The sequence below is a fragment of the Nycticebus coucang genome, chromosome 3 (genome assembly GCF_027406575.1).
Source record: "Nycticebus coucang isolate mNycCou1 chromosome 3, mNycCou1.pri, whole genome shotgun sequence".
Lineage (NCBI taxonomy): Eukaryota > Metazoa > Chordata > Mammalia > Primates > Lorisidae > Nycticebus > Nycticebus coucang.
The window spans coordinates 56,898,539-56,907,456 of record NC_069782.1 but is presented as its reverse complement, the minus strand read 5'-3'; positions in this window follow the sequence as shown (position 1 = coordinate 56,907,456).

Below are 8,918 nucleotides of genomic sequence, written 5' to 3'. Positions count from 1 at the left end.
GAAAAAGAGAGGAAAGAAAGAAAAAGAAAGATCACCTGTCCTTCAGGTCCCTGTTCGAGGCGCCAGCTGCCGCGGACCGCCAGTCGAATGAGTCTCAGTCCGAGGGCTTTCAGGGTGAGAACGGCTCAGGTTGATTGAAAGGGCGACGCAGGAAAATGACAAACTGCCACACACCAAGGATGATGAAGAAAGCAGTTGTACTTTACTGATTTTTAGGCATGGTATTTATACATTTTTGACAATGTCTTACAAACTACAAAAGATATTTTTATGACTTGCTGATGCTTACAAAGTTCTTATCGAGTTTTGTAGATGGGAGTAGTCAACTGTCTTTTCTTAGACAATGTTTCTGCCCGTAAGGGGGAACAAAGGACTGCTGCTTATCAGCAGTTACTCTTTTACTTCTCTTTATCTATGTTTAAACCTTCTTTCTTTGTAAAACTGCTTTGTTCACATTTTGTATTTTTATATTTTTATATTTGATTATGATTTTTATGTTGTTAGTGAATTGATAGTGAATTATGTATATGTTTTAAGTGTATAGTGACAAAATTATAGAGAAAGCAATTTCATAGAAAACTTATTTCAAAGAAACAGTTTCAAAGGGACATAAGGTAGAGATAAGAGACCGGAGGGAGCGGGTATCTGGTAGGAACATCTTAACTTATCATCCCTGCATTCTCTTGATACATTGTTTCAATTAACTGACCTTTATGGTGGGAACGTGTTCCCTTGGAGACATTTAGTCTCCATTGTATAGATGAAGTCATGGATTAGTAAGTCATTATGTTTATTCTTAGTTTCTGAGGACATTCAAGCAACAATTAACCATTCAACTCAACAAACAAGTTTCAAACAGGTTTCAGGGTAAAGGTTATTTAGGCCTTTATGCCGCACCTCATGAATTCTTACGTTCACTAAAAGGCATGCTAGGCAACTTATGCGCTGCTGTTGCAGGCCAGGGGGACCGGGGGCAACGCTCCGGGGAGCACTCACCGCCTTACCACAGTTTTTACAACGCGGACAGAGCCATCCCGCCACGGCTTGATGCCGGGGGTGCGGCAAAACTGCAACAAAAAAATAGCCGGGCGTTGTGGCGGGCGCCTGTAGTCCCAGCTGCTTGGGAGGCTGAGGCAAGAGAATCACCTAAGCCTAGGAGTTGGAGGTTGCTGTGAGCTGTGTGACGCCATAGCACTCTACCAAGGGTGATAAAGTGAGACTCTGTCTCTACCAAAAAAAAAAAAAAAAAAAAAAAGAAAATCTATCTAGGGGCAGTGCCTGTGGCTCAAAGGAGTAGGGCACCAGCCCCCTATGCCAGAGGTGGTGGGTTCAAACCTAGTCCTGGCCAAAAACTGCAAAAAAAAAAAAAAAAAAAAAAAAAAAAAAAAAAAAAAACAAGAAAATCTATCTGGAATTGCTGTTTGTGAGTGACTTATAAGACTGCTATTATTTCAAAGGTAGGTGTTGTGAGTAATATTTGTCTCTATATGGTTAGAAGCATTTTGATTTTGGCTGGATGCAGTGGCTCACTTCTGTAATCCTAGCACAATGGGAGGTGAGACCAGCCTAGGCAAAAGCAAGATCCTGGTCTCTGCTAAAAAATAGGAAAACCAGCCATGTGTGGTGGCATAGGCCTATAGTCCCAGCTACTTGGGAGGCTGAGGCAGGAGGATTGCTTGAACACAGAGTTTGAGGTTGCTGTGAGCTATGATGATGCCACAGCAGTCAAATCAGAGTGACAAATCATGACTCTGTCTCAAAAAAAAAAAAATTGCAGTTAAAAAAGTTAAAGTAAAAAGACATTTTGATTTTTGAGAAGTAAATTGTTTTACCAAGCACGTACTAAAGTAATAAAGTAGAATGGATTTGGAAATGCTTTTTATGTGCAAACTTGATGTGTTTTAATAAAAGGAAATTGTTTTTAAGAGTGTAGTGCACAGAATGAAGTGTTACCCGCCACCAACATTAATTACCCTATCCAACCTTATTCAAGGGTCTAAGTAATAGATGGTAACATGTTATTGAGCAACAGAGAGAAATAACATCTTTAATGACTTTTATTCTAATAGGCTTTAACCTTCAAGTAACTTGAAAAATATTCCCATAGTTTATATTTTTATTCCTTATTTAGATGAATGGCCATTAAGATGGCTATAATGAAGATTATATAGATATATAATCCTCCAAAGCTATTTCTGCATCTTGAACTGCTGTTTACAAAATTTTATCCTACAGGCTAGATGTAGTGGTTCATGCCCGTAATCCTAGCACTCTGAGAGGCTGAGGTAAGAGGATCACTCACTGGAGGTATTTCAAGACCAGCCTGAACAAAGGAGACCCTATCTCTACTAAAAATAGAACAGTTAGCCTGGCATAGTGGTTCTTTAGTTCCAGCTACATGGGAGACTGAGGCAGGAGGACCTCTTCAGCCCCTAAGTTTGATTTTGCTGTGAGCTGGGCTGAGGCCCATGGTACTGTGGGACATCATGAGACCCTCTTTCAAAAAAATTTATCTTGGATGGCGCTTGTAGCTCAAAGGAGTAGGGCACCAGCCCCATATACCGAAGGGGGCAGGTTGAAACCCGGCCCTGGCCAAAAACTGCAAAAAAAAAAAAAATTGTCTTACATTTTTCTTTGAACATGTGGACTCTGTAAAAAACATACATACTTTCATTTTTTATTTACATGGAGTGTTATATAGAAGTGCATTGCTCTAAAGATGAGTTTTAAGAGGATTGTGCAGACTTCTATTGTTTGTTAGTGTGCACCTGTTTTGAGAAGAAATATATTGGAACAAAGCAGTCAATTTCAAAAATGTTGATAATTTACTTCTAGCAGAATAGAAACTCAAAGATTCTATAAGTATATTTTCTCTGCTATATATTGAATTCTTTTCTCTAAAATCTTATGGTCCTGGTTTAAAAAAAAGAATTTTTTTTTTGAGACAGAGTCTATGTCACCCTCAGAGTGCGGTGGAGTCACAGCTTACAGCAACCTCAAACTCTTGGGTATAAGTGATTCTCTTGCCTCAGTCTCCCAAGTAGCTGGGACTATAGGCACCTGCCACAACACCCAGCCATTTTTTGTTGTAGTTGTCATTGTTGTTTAGCAGGCCTAGGTTGGTTTTGAACCTAGGTGTGCCACTGGGCACATACACCCACTGGGTCTAACCACTGTGCTACAGGCACTAAGCCAACTTAAAATTTTATAATGAAAATTTTATTGTTTCTTACTCATTCTAGAACTAATATATAATTTACTTCTTCTAAAATATATGAAGTATTCTTTATATGACCTACTCAGAGATTGTAAGAATAGATTTTAAGGGTATAATTTGGAAATACAATTCCATGGGGAGTATATTAAATTAAATTTTTTCTCAATTGAAGAGTCCTATTTGAGGGAATTTTTATTTATTATTACTTTCACTTTTTTATAATTAACATAAATGAGTTGGTTGACTTTATTAGGCCAAATTTTTTTTTTTTTTTTTTTAGCAGTTTTTGGCCGGGGCCAGGTTTGAACCCACCACCTCTGGTGTATGGGGCTGGCACCCTACTCCTTTGAGCCACAAGCCCTGCCCAGGCCTATCTTTTTAAGTAAAACCAGGGAGGCTTCATAACTCAGTTTATGTTGACATTTCTTTTTTTTTTTTTTTTTTAATTTTTTTTATTAAATCATAACTGTATACAATGATATGATTATGGGGCATCATACACTCACTTCATAAACCATTTGACACATTTTTATCACAGTGGTTAACATTGCCTTTCCGGCGTTATCTCAGTTACTGTGCCAAAACATTTACATTCTACATTTACCAAGTTTCGCAAATACCCCTATAATATGCACCACAGGTGTGATCCCACCGATTCCCCTCCCTCTACCCACCCCCCCCTTTCCCACTTCCCCCTATTGTTAAGTTGTAGCTGGGTTATAGCTTTCATGTGAGAGTCCCAAATTAGTTTCATAGTAGGGCTGTGTACATTGGGTATTTTTTCTTCCATTCTTGGGATACTTTACTAAGAAGAATATGTTCCAGCTCCATCCATGTAAACATGAAAGAGGTAAAGTCTCCATCTTTCTTTAAGGCTGCATAGTATTCCATGGTATACATATACCACAATTTATTAATCCATTCGTGGATCGATGGACACTTGGGCTTTTTCCATGACTTAGCTATTATGAATTGGGCTGCAATAAACATTCTGGTACAAATATCTTTGTTATGTTGTGATTTTTGGTCTTCTGGGTATATGCCCAGCAGAGGAATTACAGGATTGAATGGCAGATCTATTTTTAGATCTCTGAGTGTTCTCCATATATCTTTCCAAAAGGAATGTATTAATTTGCATTCCCACCAGCAGTGCAGAAGTGTTCCCTTTTCTCCGCATCCACGCCAGCATCTCTGGTCTTGAGATTTTGTGATATAGGCTAGTCTCATTGGAGTTAGATGATATCTCAAAGTAGTTTTGATTTGCATTTCTCTGATGATTAAAGATGATGAGCAATTTTTCATATGTCTGAAGGCCGTGCGCCTGTCTTCTTCAGAGAAGTTTCTCTTCAAATCCCTTGCCCAGCCTGCGATGGGATCCCTTGTTTTTTTCTTGCTGATGCGTTTGAGTTCTCTGTGGATTCTGGTTATTAAACCTTTGTCAGAGATATACCCTGCAAATATCTTCTCCCATTCTGAGGGCTGTCTGCTTGCTCTGCTTACTGTGTTCTTAGCTGTGCAGAAGCTTTTTAGTTTGATCAAGTCCCAGTAGTGTATTTTTGAAGCTGCTTCAATTGCCCGGGGGGTTCTCCTCATGAAATACTCACCCAGACCAATTTCTTCAAGGGTTTTCCCTGCATTCTCCTCTAGTATTTTTATAGTTTCATGTCTTAAGTTTAAATCTTTAATCCAATGAGAGTCTATCTTAGTTAATGGTGAAAGGTGTGGGTCCCATTTCAGTCTTCTGCAGGTTGCCAGCCAGTTCACCCAGCACCATTTGTTAAATAGGGTATCTTTTCCCCACTGAATGTTTTTAATTGGCTTGTCAAAAATCAAATAGCGGTAAGTAGCTGGATTCATCTCTTGGTTCTCTATTCTGTTCCAGATATCTACTTCTCTGTTTTTGTGCCAATACCATGCTGTTTTGATCACTATCGATTTGTAGTAAAGTCTGAGGTCTGGTAGTGTGATTCCTCCTGTTTTGTTTTTATTTCTGAGTAATGTCTTGGCTATTCGAGGTTTTTTCTGATTCCATATAAAACGAAGTAATGTTTTTTCAAGATCTTTAAAAGATGACAGTGGAGCTTTAATAGGGAGTGCGTTGAAATTATATATTGCTTTGGGTAGTATGGACATTTTGATAATGTTGATTCTTCCTAGCCATGAGCATGGTATGTTTTTCCATTTGTTAACATTTTCAGCTATTTGTTTTCTTAGAGTTTCATAGTTCTCTTTATAGAGATCTTTCACGTCTTTTGTTAGGTAAATTCCCAAATATTTCATCTTCTTTGGCACTACTGTGAATGGGATAGAGTCCTTAACTGCTTTTTCAATTTGACTGTTGTTGGTGTATATAAAGGCTACCGATTTATGAATGTTGATTTTGTAACCTGAGACGCTGCTGTATTCCTTGATCACTTCTAGGAGTTTTGTAGTAGAGTCCCTAGTGTTTTCCAGATACACAATCATATCATCTGCGAAGAGCGAGAGTTTGATCTCTTCTGACCCTATATGGATACCCTTGATCGCCTTTTCTTCCCTAATTGCGGTGGCTAAAACTTCCATTACAATGTTCAAAAGCAATGGAGACAATGGGCAGCCTTGTCTGGTTCCTGATCTGAGTGGAAATGATTCCAATTTAACTCCATTCAATATGATATTGGCTGTGGGTTTGCTGTAGATAGCCTCTATCAGTTTAAGAAAAGTCCCTTCTAGACCAATTTTCTTGAGTGTTCTGATCATGAAGGGATGCTGGATATTATCAAAAGCTTTTTCTGCATCAATTGAGAGAATCATATGGTCTTTGTTTTTTAATTTGTTTATGTGCTGAATTACATTTATAGATTTACTTATATTGAACCAGCCTTGAGACCCTGGGATAAAACCAACTTGGTCATGATGTATAATTTGTTTGATGTGTTGTTGGATTCTGTTTGTTAGGATCTTGTTGAATATTTTTGCATCTATATTCATTAGTGATATTGGTCTATAATTTTCTTTTCTTGTTGGGTCTTTTCCTGGTTTGGGGATCAGGGTGATGTTTGCTTCATAGAACGTGTTGGGTAGTCTTCCTTCTTTTTCTACATTTTGGAACAGGTTGAGTAATATAGGTACTAATTCCTCTTTAAAGGTTTGGTAGAATTCTGACGTGAAACCATCTGGTCCCGGGCTTTTCTTTTTAGGGAGGTTTTGTATAGTTGATGCTATTTCTGAACTTGATATGGGTCTGTTCAACATTTCCACTTGATTCTGGTTAAGTCTTGGAAGGTGGCGTGCTTCCAAGTATTGGTCTATTTCCTTCAGATTTTCATATTTCTGAGAATAAAGTTTCTTGTAATATTCATTAAGGATTTTTTGGATTTCTGATGAGTCTGTGGTTATTTCGTCTTTGTTGTTTCTGATTGATGATATTAGAGATTTTACTCTTTTTTTCCTGATTAGGTTGGCCAGAGGTTTATCTATTTTATTGACCTTTTCAAAAAACCAGCTTTTTGATTTATTGATCTGTTGTATTATTCTTTTGTTTTCAATTTCATTTAATTCTGCTCTAATTTTGGTTATTTCTTTTCTTCTACTGGGTTTGGGGTTGGAATGTTCTTCCTTTTCCAGTTGCGTGAGATGTCCCATTAAGTTGTTAACTTCCTCTCTTTCCGTTCTCTTGAGGAAGGCTTGCAGTGCTATAAATTTCCCTCTTAGAACTGCCTTTGCAGTGTCCCAGAGGTTCTGATAGTTTGTGTCTTCATTGTCATTTTGTTCCAAAAAATTGGTGATTTCTTTCTTAATCTCATCTCTGACCCAGCTATCATTCAGCATAAGGTTATTTAGCTTCAATGTTTTTGTATGGGTATGCAGATTCCTGTTGTTACTCAATTCAAGTTTTATTCCATGATGGTCCGAGAAGATGCATGGAATAATTTCTATTCCTTTAAATTTACTGAGGTTAGACTTGTGACCTAAAATGTGATCAATTTTGGAGTAAGTTCCGTGGGCTGATGAGAAGAATGTGTATTCAGTTTTGTTGGGATGAAATGTTCTGTAGATGTCTGCTAAATCTAAATATTGGATGGTTAGGTTTAAATCTAAGATTTCTTTGCTCAGCTTCTTTCTGGAGGATCGATCCAACACTGCCAAGGGAGTGTTGAAATCTCCAACGATTATGGAGCTGGAGGAAATCAAGTTACTCATGTCTGTTAGAGTTTCTCTTATAAATTGAGGTGCATTCTGGTTGGGTGCATAGATATTAATAATTGAGTTCTCATCATATTGAGTATTACCCTTAACAAATATGAAGTGACCATTCTTGTCCTTCCTTACTTTTGATGGTTTAAAGCCTACTGTATCTGCAAATAAAATTGCAACACCTGCTTTTTTCTGATTACCATTTGCCTGAAATATGGATGACCATCCTTTCACCCTGAGTCTGTATTTGTCTTTTAAGTTGAGATGTGACTCTTGTATGCAACAAATATCTGGCTTGAGTTTTTGTATCCAGTCAGCTAACCTATGCCTCTTTAGAGGACAGTTTAAGCCATTCACATTGATGAAGAGTATTGATAAGTCTGGTGGAATTTTGGGAATCGAGTTTTTCAAAGGTCCAGTGGACATTTTTAATCCTTTCGCCAGTGTGGAAGTTGGAGTTTGATCCGAAGATTCTGAGTGAGTTTACTTTTGTGGTATAGGATTGGGTTGGTCATTGTGGAGGATAGGTCTGAGAACATCCTGAAGAGCTGGTTTACTTATGGCAAATTTTTTCAACATATGAATGTCATTGAAGTATTTAATTTCTCCATCATAGATGAAACTCAGTTTAGCTGGATACAAGATCCTGGGTTGAAAATTTTTTTGCTTTAGGAGATTAAAAGTTGATGACCAGCCTCTTCTTGCTTGAAAAGTTTCAGCAGAGAGATCTGCAGTTATTCTAATATTCTTACCTTTGTACGTTATAGTTTTCTTTCGCCGGGCTGCTTTGAGAATCTTCTCTTTCATGTTAACTTTAGTGAAGCTAATTATGATATGTCTGGGAGATGGCTTATTGGGGTTGAATCGTGCTGGGGTTCTGAAGCTGTCTGCTATCTGAATTTCAGATTCTCTAGGCATGTCTGGAAAATTTTCTTTCATAATTTCATGTAGAAGGGCCTCTGTGTCCTTGGCAGCTACTTCATCAGTCTCCGAAATTCCTATAACACTTATGTTGTTTTTTTTTCGAATTATCTGAGAGCTCTCTGAGTGAGTGATCCGTTTTTGCTCTCCATTTCTCTTCCTCTTTGAGAGATTGGGAGCGTTCGAAGACTTTATCTTCAATGTCAGAAATCCTTTCTTCTGCTTGCTCCATTCTGTTACTGAGGGATTCTACTGTATTTTTCATATCTTTGAGGGCTGTAAGTTCTTGCTTCAGTGTGTCTAAGTCTTTGGTGGTTTTGTCTTTAAATTCGTTAAATTCTTGAGACAATTTTTGAATTTCTCCTCGAATTCCTAATTCCATTTTATTAATCTTGTCTGCAAACCAAATTCTGAATTCGACTTCTGACATCTCAGCCAGTTGTTTATGAATGGGATCTTCAATCACATCTGCCGTATCTTTTCTTGGGGGGGTTGATCTATTCTGGTTATTCATGTTACCAGAGTTTTTCCGCTGATTCCGCCCCATGGTTTACTCCCTTTGGTTTTTCCCCTGGGGTTTTATCGAGGGCCCGTACAGTGTTGT